We start from the raw sequence: 15,608 nt of genomic DNA, 5'->3' as shown, positions 1-15,608 counted from the left end.
TTTGTAAATTTTAGAATTGTAACATGATTGAGAACAAAAATAAAGCAGCAGTTCCTGGCTCCTTAAGTGATACTTTCTTTTATGAGACCGCAAAACAGTTTACTGATAAGAGTATTCCAACTAAACTTTATTTTTTTATTTTTTTATTTTTTGAGACGGAGTTTCACTCTTGTTACCCAGGCTGGAGTGCAATGGCGCGATCTCGGCTCACCGCAACCTCCGCCTCCTGGGTTCAGGCAATTCTCCTGCCTCAGCCTCCTGAGTAGCTCGGATTACAGGCACGTGCCACCATGCCCAGCTACTTTTTTGTATTTTTAATAGAAACGGGGTTTCACAATGTTGACCAGGATGGTCTCGATCTCTTGACCTCGTGATCCACCCGCCTCGGCCTCCCAAAGTGCTGGGATTACAGACTTGAGCCACCGCGCCCGGCCTTAAACTTTAGTTTTGAATAGCAGAACATTACATGGAGGTGATTTTTTGGAAAATATTTCTCTGTCAGCTATATAGTGATAGGTACATAGGTAGATTTGAACCTGGGATAACTGTCATCTTTTAGTTTGTGTTGCCAGGTTGTGTAGAAAGTTTGTATGATGTTAGGCAGTTAATAGAATAGAAAGTTTTAAATAGCCTTGCTCTCATCAAGTGACTCTGTAGTCTCTTTTTTTAAATTGAGGCAGGATCTCACTATGTTACTCAGGTTGATCTGAAACTCCTGACCTCAAGCAATCTTCCTGCCTTGGCCTCCCAAAGTGCTAGGATTACAGGTGTGAGCCACTTGTTTGGGGGTGGGGAAGTATGGAGGTCCAGGAGTCTTTTCAAGCCTTTTCAGTTCCCTTCAGTAGTTATTTTACTCATGGACTCTGTGGCTAGAGTAGGCTTTATAATTAGAAAGTATTGCTAAGTGGTTACTTTTTAGGTTTGAAAACAGATTTTATGATGATTCCTGGGTTTAGAGAAGAATTTGTTAAAGACTTAGAAATTGTTTTCTTTTTTTGGAAAATCTTTTAACATCTAATACAGGTAGTTTTGGGGTAAATGCAGCAAAGAATAAGGGACTTACCTTTGGTTTGAACTAGATGTATTTCCCTTTTTTGGTGAATTATGGAAGTAGTAAAGAGGTTAACAGTTGTCAGGGCTTGTCAGATGATCCTGGGATTGAATACTGTTGACAGATCTGAGGTGAGCAAGACTTGCCACCAGTGTTTGCCCCTTGAAGATCTTTAATTTAGGCAAAGATACTTTCTCTTCTGAAATAAATTCTTAAAACAGAATAGTGTGTTTTAATGTTCATTCATTTCTTTTTATAGGCTTAAAAATTATTATTTTTTTTTTAGCATAGGCTATTCTTTAAATTTTGAGCGCTTCACTGTGTGTTATAAGAACTGTCAGGCTGGGCACAGTGGTTTACGCCTGTAATCCCAGCACTTTGGGAGGCAGAGGCGGGAGAATCACAAGGTCAGGAGATTGAGACCATCCTGGCTGACATGGTGAAACCCTGTCTGTAGTAAAAATTTAAAAAACAATGGAGAGGAGAGAGTCTTACTTTTATTTTTTTGAGACGGAGTCTCACTTTGTTGCCCAGTCTGGAGTACAGTAGCATGATCTTGGCTCACTGCAACCTCCACTTCCTGGGTTCAAGCAATTTTCCTGCTTCACCAAGTAGCTGGGATTACAGGCGCCTGCCACCACGCTTGGCTAATTTTTGTATTTTTAATAGAGACGGGGTTTCACCATGTTAGCCAGGCTGGTTTTAAACTCCTGAACTCAAGTAATCGGCCTGCCTTGGCCTCCCAAAGTACTGGGATTACAGGCGTGAGCCACCATGCCCACCAAGTCTTAAATTTGTAAATGAGTAAATCTAAACTGAAGTCATGATACCATAATTTTACTAAGCAGACCAATTTTTACCAAGTATCACAAAGAAGAATTTGGTAGTTAGGACAACTCCCTCCTCCCCATTCTTATGTTTTTTTTTTTTTTTTTTTTAATAGTTGTAAAGTTCCTGGGAATTTATGGGGACATGCTTTTCTTTCTTACACTCTTAATTTCCTTCTCCCTCATTTTACTTCCCATTCCCCCTTAATAAAAATAATAACTTTTGTTAATAACTTTTGTTAAAGAGGGAAAATGGTGTTGTGAACTGAGCAGGTTCAGACAAGTGTGAGTGTGGAGGCCAGGAAGCCTTGTGTACCAAGACCATTTTACTGCCTAAGATGAAATGAGAGAGTCCAGAAGTAAGGGTAGTGAATGAAGAGTCAGTTTCAGTTCCTGGTCATTGTGAGTTAGATCTTCTGGGACTGATGAAGAGTTGTTTCACCAGACTTACTGGGAAGCCCTCTGTTTTGTGTTCCTTGTAATACTGATTTTACATCCGAAATAAGCCATCTGATACAGGGAAAGAATAGTGTTTGGATTTATTGCTTAGTTACAGTGACATGTATGCTGTGAAAGTGATGAAATTGTTTAATATGAGTTAGTATATATATTCTAATGAAACTAGCTCTAAGTCTGTGTTTACGCTTATGATTTTAGCTTTTACTATGGTAACCTCATTTCTATCATTAAAAACAGTAAAAACTCTACCATGCATTGAGTGCTGTACTTTTAGGAAGGAATAGCAGATTATTTTCAGTACTTGAAACACCAGCTCCTTAACTCATTAACACCATCATGGTTATTCTCATCCTTGAAAATCTCTCTCTTTTACTTTTTTTTTAATTATAAAATTTTTTTTGTGGAAATAGGATCTCACTATGTTGCCCAGGGTGGTATCAAACTCTTGGCCTCAAGCAGTCCTCTCTGTTCAGCCTCAGAATGCTGGGATTATAGGCATGAGCCACAGCACTCACCCAGTCCGCCACCCAATGTTAATTTTTTTAATTTCTATTTTTTTGTTTATTTGAGACGGAGTTTCACTCTTGTTGCCCGGGCAGGAGTACAATGGCCCGATCTCCACTCACTGCAACCTCCGCCTCCCAGGTTCAAGTGATTCTTCTGCCTCAGCCTCATGAGTAGTTGGGATTACAGGGGCCCACCACCACGCCCAGCTACCCACCTTCATTTTTTTGGGACAAGGTCTTGCTCTGTCACTCAGGCTGGAGTGCAGTGGCATGATCATAGCACACTGCAAGGTCAGACTCTTGGGGTTAGGTGATCCTCTGCCTCAGCCTCTGGAGTAGTTGGGACCACAAGTGCATATCACCGTGCCCAGCTGATTTTTACACTTTTAGTAGAGACGAGATCTTGCTGTGTTGTCCACGCTGGTCTCAAACGATCCTTCCACTTCAGCCTCCCAAAGTGTTTGATTACAGGCTTGAGCCATTGTGCCCAACCCAACCTAGCCATTTTTGTTGTAATAATCTTTCTAGGTTTGGAGCTCTATGAGACAGGTTTGGTTTTTCAAAATCTTTTTTAAAAAGATTTATTTGGCCGGGTGCAGTGGTCACACCTGTAATCCCAGTACTTTGGGAGGCTGAGGTGGGTGGATCATGAGGTCAGGAGATCAAGAAAGACCATCTTGGCTAACATGGTGAAACCCCGTCTCTACTAAAAATATAAAAATTAGCTGGGTGTGGTGGTGGGTGCCTGTGGTCCCAGCTACTCGGGAGGCTGAGGCAGGAGAATTGCTTGAACCTGGAAGGTGGAGGTTGCAGTGAGCCAAGATGTCGCCATTGCACTCCAGCCTGGCGACAGAGTGAGACTGTGTCAAAAAAAAAAAAAAAAAAAAAAAAATATATATATATATATATATATATATATATACATATATATATATATATATATATATATACATATATATATATTTAAAATGTTGTTTTTACCTACTTTGCTTTTGTACTTTTTGGGTGGAAATTATTATAGTTTATTCCTATTCTTAGAGTAAGTTAGGGCAAGAGTTGCCGAACTCACCTTTCAATCAACTCCTTTCAGTTTAGTTAGAGCGAATTAGTACATTAGAATTGCAACTGAAAAAAATTATTTCAAAAATGAGTCTTAGTCTGGGTGTGATGCATGGTGGCTTATGCCTGTAATTCCAGCACTCTGGGGGGCCTAGGCAGGCAGATCACTTGAGGTCAGGAGTTTGAGACCAGCCTGGGCAAGATGGTGAAACCCCATTTCCACCAAAAAATATGAAAATGAGCTGGGCATGGTAGCGTGTTTCTGTAATCTGAGTTACTCGGGAGGCTGAGGCAGGAGAAGAGCTTGAACCCAGGAGGCAGAGGTTGCAGTGAGCTGAGATCCTGCCACTGCACTCCAGTCTGAGAGACAGAGTAAGACTGCATCTCAAAAAAAAGAAAAAAAAAAAAGTCTTAAAAGTCTGCAATAGGAGTCGTATAGGGGAGGGGGAAAGTCAGCAATAAAATTACTTCATAAAAATTTTTGCTGAATCAGCTCAATAGCAGGATTTTTCCAGAACTGAATTTTATTCCCCACATTTCTCCATGTTACTGCAAGTACTGTAAAATCATAATTTATCATTGTTGAGGCTGATTTTTCATTCCCTTTCTGATTTTTGCCTAAAGCCTGTCAATAGAGTACTAACTAGTTAAGTTAGACTGACGCATCAAATAAAATAATGACAAGCCACAGCGACAGTATCAGATTTTAAACCTGTGTGGTCTAGTAGTAGAGTAGTTGTATGTTTGTTCAACTGAACTTGACCTTCTAGCTAAAGACCTTCTTAAATAAGTGTGCTAGTATATAATACATAGTCCTCCTCTTTTCCCAGTGATTAAAAAAAATACAATTTGAGTTTATGCTCAGCTTGTAGTAAGCCATGAAGTTGAGTTACGTGAACACTAAATTTCCAGAAAGTTGCTTAATTGCTTAATGTTTTGGACTTCATTATGATTAGGGAAAATGGAGTCAGGAAAACCCTATGGGAGAATAATTTGTTTCCTAAGGAATAAAAGCAGTAGAAGGCCACAAGAAACCACACATTAGGCTTTATGTTATTACTTGTTGGCTTCATTCAGTTTGCACTTTTATTGTTTGTGAAACAGGTGGTTTTCTTCAGAGTTGTAATGCTTATATATTTTTAAAGGTTTCTACTAAAGTCATTTCTACATAGCATCATTTTGAAAATTATATGATGTAAAATCCAGTATCCAGTGCATGTATTTTAACAGATTATACAAGGAAATCGATACATAGTATTTTAAACCTTTGTTTAAAAACAGGCCGGCTGGGCTCGGTGGCTCATGCCTGTAATCCCAGCACTGTGGGAGGCCGAGGCGGGCAGATCACTTGAGGTCAGGGGTTTAAAACCAGCCTGACCAACATGGTGAAACCCCTTTTTCTACTGAAAATTTAAAAATTAGCCAAACATGGTGGCACACGCCTGTAATCCCAGCCACTCAGGAGGCTGAGTGCTTGAACCTGGAAGGTGGAGGTTGCAGTGAGCTGAGATAGTGCCACTATGTGACAAAGGGAGACTCTATCTCAAAAAAAAAGAAAAAAAAGAAAATACGCCATGTTTAGGTCTTAGTAAGTGGAAACCTTTCTCGAGTAGTGCTTTTCAAATAGTAAAAAATTTTATTGTGGAAAGGAGGAAGGGAACTTAGCATCTGCATTGGAATCATTTTTTCCTATATCCTATTAGCTAATTCTGAGATTGTTTAATATGGTATCCACCCATTTCATTTGGCTGCACCCTTTGCTCTCATGAAAGTAAGACTGATTGTTCTAAATTGCTATGTATATGTGCTTTGGCACAGCATGAAGGTACCCTTAATCACATTGCCATTGTCTTCAAAACAGCTTGCAGTTATGGCTACAAATAAAAGGGTGTGACAGTAGGGCATGACAGATAATGGTTTTTTTTCACCCCTTTTTAGCAGATCTGCTTTGTACTATTAGCCTTTTGTGTTCTCTGGACTACCTACTCTATTTTCTGTATGTTGCTCTAGTCAACTCAAATGTGTTTGCATATTTGTCACTCTAACTTTAACTTGCCTAGAGCTGACCTCTTTGAATTATTTTAATGGAGGCAGGCAAAACAATGTGTGGGAAGTTGAGTGGCCTTGCTGCTGTTGGCATCCCTCCCCCCCACTTCTGTTATCAAATACTTAAGCTGTTAAGTTATTTTGTGTGACTCTTGTCCTCCAAATGTTTATTTACTTTTGTCTGGTTTAGAAATTTGGTTATAATTCCTTTCCTTTTTCATTGCACGTATTTACTGTGTAGTTTCTTTTTAAACAAGATTCTGTGGAAAAAATGGCTGGTAGTTTCAGTGTTTAAATTGCTGAGATAATGTACTGACACGAGGAAAGGTTTTTTGTGTCCTACTTTATTCTGATTTAAAATAACTTTATCAAGTGATGGAGGGAAAAGTAAATATAATGCAGAAATTAGAAAATTTCCTTGTTGCTTTAGGGGGTTACCTCTAAATTTTATTTCTAATGGATACCTTTAAGAGAAGGGGACTGACATTTAATGACCTTCATGGCAGTCTCATGTTAGCATTTATTCCCATTTTACTGATTTAGAAATGGAGAATGAAATGGTTTGGCTCACCTTGAATTGTAATAATCCCCATGTGTCAAGGGCAGGGCCAGGTGGAGATAATTGGCTCATGAGGCAGTTTCTCCCATACTGTTGGCCTCTTGGTAGTGAGTTAAGCCTCAGGAGATCTGATGGTTTTATAAATGGGAATTCCCCTGCACAAACTTTCTTGTCTGCTGCCATATAAGATATGACTTTGCTCCTCCTTCACCTTCTGCTATGATTGTGAGGCCTTTACTAGCAGTTCGAGAACAGACTAATACAGAAGGTCAGAGAAAACAAGCATTTTGCATAGAATTGCAGACATATATCTTATTACAGGCACATATATGACTCCAAAGCTAGTTTTTTGTTCTAAACATATTTTCCACTTGAAGTGGCTTATAACTAAAGTCAGTTTGTCCTTCAGGAGATCTGCTGGATAGTGTAAGATATTTAATATATGAAATCAGAATTTGATGATACTTAAAGAACAATAAGGAAAAAGAATAACGTCCAGTTTCTCATGGAATTCATTAACAGCCTTGCCTCGCTGCAATACTTAACATGAATTTTAAAATTTGGTTTTCATGTTAAGATTCTTCCATAGTTGGGTTAATTACCTTAATTTTACAGGTGATGAAACTGAGGTGCACACAGAAACTATAATAGATCTTCTTAGCTTGAAACATATTGTTCTTCGCGCTCTATTGTAACTGCTTGGTATTGCTAGATAGGAGATTCAGGTTTTCAGAAGAAAACAGTGGTTTACTGTAAACAGTGCACAGTGATTCTTGATTGGGAATTAAGATACTTTATGCAGGCCGGGCGTGGTGGCTCAAGCCTGTAATCCCAGCACTTTGGGAGGCCGAGGCGGGTGGATCACGAGGTCGAGAGATCGAGACCGTCCTGGTCAACATAGTGAAACCCCATCTCTACTAAAAATACTAAAAAAAAATTAGCTGGGCATGGTGGCGTGTGCCTGTAATCCCAGCCACTCAGGAGGCTGAGGCAGGAGAATTGCCTGAACCCAGGAGGCGGAGGTTGCGGTGAGCCGAGATCGCGCCATTGCACTCCAGCCTGGGTAACAAGAGGGAAACTCTGTCTCAAAAAAAAAAAAAAAAAAAAAAGATACTTTATGCAAGCAGTATCTCCAAATTCCTCCTTAATTCTCTTATCTTTAAAATGAAGAGTTTGAACCAAGTGATCTCAGTATCTCTTTAAATGCTTCAGAATGATTATCGTTTAAAAGCTTCAGAGGTCTGTGAATTTTAGAAAAAAGTTACTTATTTTTGCTAATCTCGGCCTGAAATTTAGCATTTCCTTCCACTGTCGTTCTGCCAGTACCTGTGATTTTGTCATCAACAGAAATCACAGCTATATTCTTACTTCATTGTAGTTTTTGCAGACATCATGAAAATATCATTTGTGTTGATCACAATTTGGAAGTTATGATAACTAGTAGACTTGTTATTGGAGCTTGTTATTATGTTAAAAAGACAAACATGTATTATTAGTTTTTGAAACTTTTAACTGTATTTTAATATAGTTGGTATTCTGTGTGTGTGTGTGTGTGTGTGTGTGTACATTTTGCTTCAAAAAACTATTCTGGTAGTTTATAGTCTTTACACACTTTCAGAAGTGTTTATGGAAGAAAGTTATATACTCTTGTGAATACAAAATGGCCAAGGCTGATAAAAAAAAAAACGTTCTGGACACTGCTGTTTTTTTTGCACGAGCATGGCTGTGCATGGATGAGGGAGGTGTCTCTACAGCAAAATCTTAGGTTTCCAGAATGATGGGCTATGATTATGTCACATTCCTCTAGTATTGAGCAAGCCAGAAAGAGCAAAATGATGATAAAAATAAATTTATGATTAATTGGATACCGTTTTTGCAAGAATTAAGCTCCTAAGCAGTTGTTCCATTTGAGGGTTTAGGAGAAGACTTCTTATTTAAACTTACCTAATTTTTCAAGCAGGAGGACTAGCTTGCCAGGAACAAAAGTTACCCACACAACACATGTACTGCATAGAATTTCTCAAACAGAAAGTTGGAAGGATGCATTATTTTTAAAATGTTAGCACATTCAATGCGGATTTTTTGTGTGCGTGTATTTGTTTTTTTATTTTTATTTTTGCTTGCTTGGCTCTTAGTAATTTACATAGTAACTGGTTATTGAGGGAGGACATGGTAACAAATTCTTCATATTAGTAACAATTAGAAATACATACAAAACCTAGTAGCTTCGTTATGACACAAACACTGGAGTTCTCTCCTTTGGTGAGCCTGTTATTCCATTCGTAATGCATTTATCTCTTAGATTGGGTAGGGTGGAATTTGCATTGAGTTAACAATGAGTTTTCTGATCCTTATCAGTGAGTAGACTGTTTTTAATAGTGATAATGAGGCAGCTATTCCCAGGAGAAGACTTAGTCACTGGCAGAATTGTCAGAACCCTGAAATAGTTTGGGAAAACTCAGGATGGAAAAAGTAAGCTGTTTCAAAAACAGAATAAAAAGCTTGAGTTGCTTTTTTGGGAAGGTTGAGATGGGGATGGATGGAGGTAGCAAGAAACCAGTTGAACTTCTCGAAGCTTGTGAGCTGTCTAGAATGGAGAAGAGACTAGTACTATTTATCTAAAGTACTGGAGTGTGAACATGAAGGCTGGATTAAGACCAAGTTGGTAACAGCCATTAATGTGGAAGTATGTTTGTTCTCTGTGTAAATTGGCAAAATTTAATTTGGCTTAGAGAAAAAAGAGAAGTGCTAGTAGCAAGTTGCTTTTGTTGTTGCCAGTTTGAGAGAAAAATTCAAGTCACATTTCATGCCAAGAGAGTGCATCATTGGTGTTACAGTGGGAGGGAGGAGTGCTCACGGACCTGCAGATTACACCACCCCAAACCAGGGTTTACTGATTAATAGTGGAGACAGGATAATTTTTTGGCCTCATTAGCAAGAATGAAGATGAGAAAGGTAGACCATGCTTTCAGGTATGTCCATCCTACCTCAATTTTAAGTGTAAAAAAAATCCTTTAGATTAGGGTTTCTTCATGGCTGCCTGCCTAGCAACATAACAAGCTGTAAAACCTTGTTTAGTTTTCTAAAATCCAGAAATGATTCTATACCAAATCCAAATAAATCAAATCACTCTTAAGGGAATAAGGGAAAACGTGTATCTGCCTTGGGTAGGCTATGTCTGTCTGCGGATGGGCTCATTTCTCTTTGCTAAGTAAATTTCTTAAACATCCTATGGTGACTATCATCCAGTTTGGAGTTAAATACAAGATATGATAGCATTTTCTTATCTGAACAGTTACATAAACTCTGATCACACTAACTTTTGTAGCTAGATCAGAATCAACCTATCACTGCCCCCCCCCAAAAAAAAACAAAACCAAAAAAAACCCAACATACATAAAGACAAAATAAGAACAAATGCTGTTTGATTACATTAAAACAATATACTGGATGTTGCAAGTTGCAATATTAGTCTGTCTCCCAGTGCTGTAAAAAACTGCCTGACGCGCTGTAATTTATAAAGGAAAGAGGTTTAATTGACTCACAGTTCCACTTGACTTGGGAGGCCTCAGGAAACTTACAGTCATGGTGGAAGGTGAAGCAGACACCTTTACAATGTGGCAGGAGGGCGAATGAACACAGGCAGAACTAGCAAACACTTATAAAACCATCAGATCGTGCTCGCTTCAGCAGCATATACACTAAAGTTGGAACGATACAGAAAAGATTAACATGGCCCCTGTGCAAGGATGACACTCGAATTTGTGAAGCGTTCCATATTAAAAAAAAAAAAATCATCAGATCTTGTGAGAAGTCATTGACTATCGTGAGAACAGAATGGGGGAAACTGCCCCATGATTCAGTTAACTTCCACCTGCTCTCTCACTTGACATGTGGAGATTATGTGGTTTATAATTCAAGATGATAGTTGGGTGGGAACACAAAGTCTAATCATATCATTATGCTCCTCGCCCCTCCTAAATCTCATTTCCCTTTCACATTTCAAAGCCAATCATGCATTCCCAGTAGTCCCCTAAAGTCTTAATTTATTCCAGCATTAACCCTAAAGTCCAAAGTCTCACGTGAGACAAAGCAAGTCCTTTCCGCATAGGAGCCTGTAAAATCAAAAGCAAGTTGGTTACTTCCAAGATACCTTGGGGGGTACAGGCATTGGGTAAATGTCCCTGTTGCAAATGGGAGAAAGTGGCCAAAACAAAGGGACTATAGGTTTCATGCAAGACTGAAATCTGCCTGGGCAGTCATTAAATCCTTTTTTTGTTTTTGTCTTTTTGACAGGGCGTTTTGCTTTTGTTTCTCAGGCTGGAGTGCAGTGGTGTGATCTCAGCTCACTGCCACTTCTGCCTCCTGGATTCAAGGGATTCTTCTCCCTTAGCCTCCAGAGTAGCTGGGATTACAGGTGTCTGCCACCATGCCCAGCTAATTATTAATTAAATCATAAAGTTCCAGGTCTGGCACAGTGGCTCACACCTGTAATCCCAGCACTTTGGGAGACCGAGGTGGGTGGATCACAAGGTCAGGAGTCCAAGACCAGTCTGGCCAACATAGTGAAACCTCACCTCTACTATAAATACAAAAATTAGCCAGGTGTGGTGGTGTGTGCATGTAATCCCAGCTACTTGGGAGGCTGAGGCAGGAGAAGCCTGTCAACTCAGGAGGTGGAGGTTGCAGTGAGCTGAGATCACACCATTGCACTCCAGCCCAGGCAATAGTGCAAGACTCCATCTCAAAAAAAAATATATTAAAAGTTCCAAAATGATCTTCATGTCTCACATCCAGGTCATGCTGGTGCAAGATTTGGGCTCCCATGGCCTTGGCAGCTCCACCCCTGTGGCTCTGCATGGTACAGCCCCCCTCATGGAGCTTTCATGGGCTGGCATTGAGTGTCTGTAGCTTTTCCAGATGTATGTTGCCAGCTGTCAGTGGCCCTGCCATTCTGAGGTCCGGAAGATGGTGGCAGCCTCCTTCTCATAGCTCCACTAGGCTGTGCCCCAGTATGGACTCTGGGGGCTTCCACCCCACATTTCTCTTCCACACTGCCCTAGCATAGGTTATCCACGAGGACCTCACCCTGCGGCAAACTTCTGCCTGATCATCCAGGTGTTTCCATACATCTTCTGAAATCTAGGCAGAGGTTCTCAAACTTTAAATTCTTCTTTGCACCCACATACCCAACACCATGTGTAAGCTGCCAAGGCTTGACGCTTACGTCTTCTCAAGCAATGGCCTGAACTGTCCGCTGGCCCATTTTCACCCCAACTGGAACGCAGAGCACCAAGTCCCGAGACTGCACAAAGCAGCACGGCTGTGGGTGTAGCCCAGGAAACCATTTTTTTCCTCCTGGGTCTCCAGGCCTGTGATGGGAAGGGCTGCTGTTAAAATCTCTGCCCTGCTTTGGAGACATTTTCCCCATTATCTTGGCAATTAACATTTGGCTCCTGTTACTATGCAGATTTCTGTAGCTGCCTCGAATTTGTCCTCAGAAAATAGGTTTTTCTTTTCGTCACATCATTAGGCTCCAAATTTTCTAACCGTGTATGCTGTACTTCCCTTTTAAACATAAGTTCCAATTCCATACTATCACTTTGTGAATGCAAAGAATTGAATGCTTTTAAGAGCACCCAAGTCTGTTGCTTAAACATTTCTTCTGTGAGATACCCTAAATCATCTGTCTCAAGTTCAAAGTTCCACAGATCTCTAGGGTAGGGGCAAAATGCTGCCAGTTTCTTTGCTAAAGCATAGCAAGGGTCACCTTTTTTCCAGTTTCCAGTAAGTCCTCATCTTCATCTGAGACGGCCTTATCCTGAACTTCATTGTCCAGGAGGTAAAATACTATCAGCATTTTGGTCAGAGCCATTTAACAAGTCTCTAGGAAGTTCCAAACTTTGCCACATCTTCCTGTTGTCTTCTGAGTCCTCCAAACTGTTCCCACCTTTGCCTTTTACCTAGTTCCAAAGTCACTTCTACATTTTCAGGTATCTTTATAGCAGTGCCCCACTCTTGGTACCAATTTACTGTGTTAGTCTGGTCTCACACTGGTATAAAAAACTGCCTGAGACTGGGTAATTTATAAAGAAAAGAGGTTTAATTGACTCACAGTTCCACATGGCTGAGGAGACCAGGGGAAACTTACAGTCACGGCAGAAAGTGAAGCAGACACCTTCTTCACAATGTGGCAGGAGGGAGAATGGACGCAGGAGGAACTACCAAATGCTTATAAAACCATCAGATCTCGTGAAAACTCACCTCACTATTAGGAGAACATATGTATTCTCTCCCTTGATATTCAGGGGTTGTGGGGATTCTAATTCAAGATGAGATTTGGCTGGGGACACAAATCCTAACTATATCACATACACTAGAAACTTCTTTACATGTGAGACAGAGCCTTGGTCTGCCATGCAGGCTGGAGTGCAGTGGCTTGATCACAGCTTACTGTACCCTCGACCTTCCAGACTCAAGTGATCCTCCCATCTCAGCCTCCCAGGCAGCTAAGACCACAGGCATGCTAGCATGCCTGACTAATTTTATAAAAATTTTTTTGAGAGCTGAGGTCTCTCTTTTTTGCCCAACCTGGTCTGCAACTTCCAGGCTCAAATGATCCTCCTAGTTCAGCCTCCCAGAGTGTTGGGATTACAGTGTGAGCCACTGTGCCCAGCCCTGAAAACCTGTAATTTAGTGTTGGGAATAATAAAGATACGAAAAAAAATTGATTTGGTTGCCACCTTAAGGCACATTCTAGAGTTTATTGTGTTTATCAATTTCTCACAACTTAAGTGGAAACATCTTACAGTGCTTTGACAGACTGTATGTACCCTTGCAGCAGGAAACAATGTAAGATAAAGAGGTACCCAAGTACACACCTTGGTGTAAACTACTGAGCTGTCTCCTGGAAGGGAAGCTGCCGTCTTCCTGAGGTGTGCCAGGTTGGGTGTCATACATGTGTTTGTCCCCACCTTGAGTCCATTCCCTGGGAACCGACTGGGGTATCATATGACATAGGAACAGCTGAAAATAATGGAGTTACAGATGATTTAACTATCAGACAGTAGCAACAGGTATGTATACAAAGATAGTGGTAAGATAATCAAGTTTTTATTATACAAGCAGTACATTTTTGTTTCAGAAAAATTAGAGAACACAATAAAGGAGAAAATAAAACCTTGTTGGAAAAATTTAATCTGGGGAAAAAAAGGACATGAACTAAAATGTTTTGAACTTATATCACTGTTCTTATGCTTTTATATTGTATTTTTTATTGAAGTATTAAATGTGTGTTGTTTAGTTGATAGCTGTTTAAGACTTGTTTTGAAAAGCAGCAGTCTTCTCTCACTTTGTCCTCCCACTTCTCCCTCCTGGAGGCTTTCTTTTAGCTTATTTTTGCATTTACCTTCGTGTTTTTTTTGTTTGTTTTGTTTGTTTGCTTGTTTGTTTTTGAGACAGAGCTTCGGTCTTACTGCCCAGGCTGGAGTGCAATGGCATGATCTTGGCTCGCTGCAACCTCCTCATCCCAGGTTCAAGCGATTCTCCTGCCTTAGCCTCCCAAGTAGCTGAGATTACAGGCATGTTCTTAACAGCATTCTTGTGTTCTGATTTCTTGATTTCTCAGCTTCAGGTGTTCCTTTTGATTTCCCATTGTGGCACATGAGGATTTAGTTCTTCTCACCCCTAGCAATTCCCCCTCCCCTTTCCCTGATACAGGTATTTATAACGTTGCTTAGACTGGTATTCAGTGTTGACCCATTAAGACTGAAATTGCTATTCACAGTTAAGCCATGTAGTAATTGTGACTACTTTTACTTTATTACTTTTGGTTTTCCATGAAATTTATATTTTTCTTTGTTTACTTTTCTATGAACTTCTCACTAATTTAGTTCAAATTGTAACTTGTCCTTATTTACTTTCAGGAGGGTCAGACACTTCAAGTATTCTATTAGCTTCATATTCCTGAAGACATGTTACCATCTAGACTGGTTGCCTACTGGATTTATGCATACCTGTTTTCCTGGGACTTCCCTTTACCCAGGACCTTAGAGATACTCATTACCTCTTTGTGTTGGATTACCTGTATTTTTAGATCTCATGTCTTGATTTAGTCTTTGGTTTTGGCAGAACAGGTTCTCCAAGTAGCTGCCTGTGAAAGGGTTTATGTAAGTTAAACTTTGAGATCCTAAGAGGCTGAAAATTCTGTTCTTACTCTTGACTGTGTATGGCTGGTATAGAATTTTAACTTGAAAATTTTCCTTTGGAATTTTAAAGGCAAATTCCATTGTTTTCTAGTTTCTTCCGTGCTTCTTGCATTGCTCTTGAAGACCAAAGCCATTCTGATTACTGATTTTTCATGTTGTAAGTTATTTTCTTTCTCCCTCAGCGTTAGAAATTTCACAATAATCTGCCTTAATGTGGTGAGGCACTTGATGCTGAGTACTTGATGAATCCTTTCCATCATTGTGAGTAATTGGTGAACCCCTGCAATCTGGGAACTACTTTTGCATTATTTTGCTGATGACTTTCTTCTCCCCTTTTTTCTTCTTTGGTTTTCTCTTGAACTCTTCTTACTCAGATATTGAACATTTTAAACTGGTCTTCCAATGTTCCAGTGTTTTTTCTCTTTTTCTTTTTTCATTTTTATTTTTTTGAGTTTTTCATTTCTACTGAGAAAGCATACCTGTGCTTGCTCCCTATCTCCTTTTAGTCTTTTTTTTTTTTGATAGTATACTGCTCTTATTTTAATATTTTCTCTTATACTTCTAAAAATAATAATGATTTGTTTTTTTTCTCCAGAGGTTTCTTATGCCTGCATGGTCTCTATCAAGAATTAATTACATAATTTGCAGGGTTGAATACAAAATGAAAATATGGAGCCCCTTGTTCAATGTTGATTAAACAATTCCACTACATGCTGGGTGCAGTGGCTCACGCCTGTAATCTTAGCACTCTGGGAGGTTGAGGTGAGTGAATCCCTTGAGCTCAGGAGTTCGAGACCAGCCTGGGCAACATGTCAAAACTCTGTGTCTACCAAAAAAAAAAAAAAAAAAAAAAAAGTTGTTTGAGCACTGTGGCACATGCCTGTAGTCTCAGCT

General features: G+C 39.8%; 1 protein-coding gene and 1 non-coding gene across 6 annotated transcripts in view; both read left to right on the top strand.

Annotated features, from left to right (window-relative positions):
* FBXO34 (F-box protein 34) overlaps positions 1-15,608 on the top strand; it is a 112,589-nt gene that overhangs the window by 34,880 nt on the left and 62,101 nt on the right. The gene's annotated exons all lie outside the window — the stretch shown is intronic.
* Positions 10,185-10,291, top strand: LOC120364093 (U6 spliceosomal RNA). Its single transcript, XR_005579446.2, has one exon. It is a non-coding gene; the product is annotated as a U6 spliceosomal RNA (small nuclear RNA).

Source organism: Saimiri boliviensis, chromosome 2, assembly GCF_048565385.1.
Source record: "Saimiri boliviensis isolate mSaiBol1 chromosome 2, mSaiBol1.pri, whole genome shotgun sequence".
NCBI classification, from domain to species: Eukaryota; Metazoa; Chordata; class Mammalia; order Primates; family Cebidae; genus Saimiri; species Saimiri boliviensis.
This window is presented reverse-complemented; position numbering and strand designations above follow the sequence as displayed.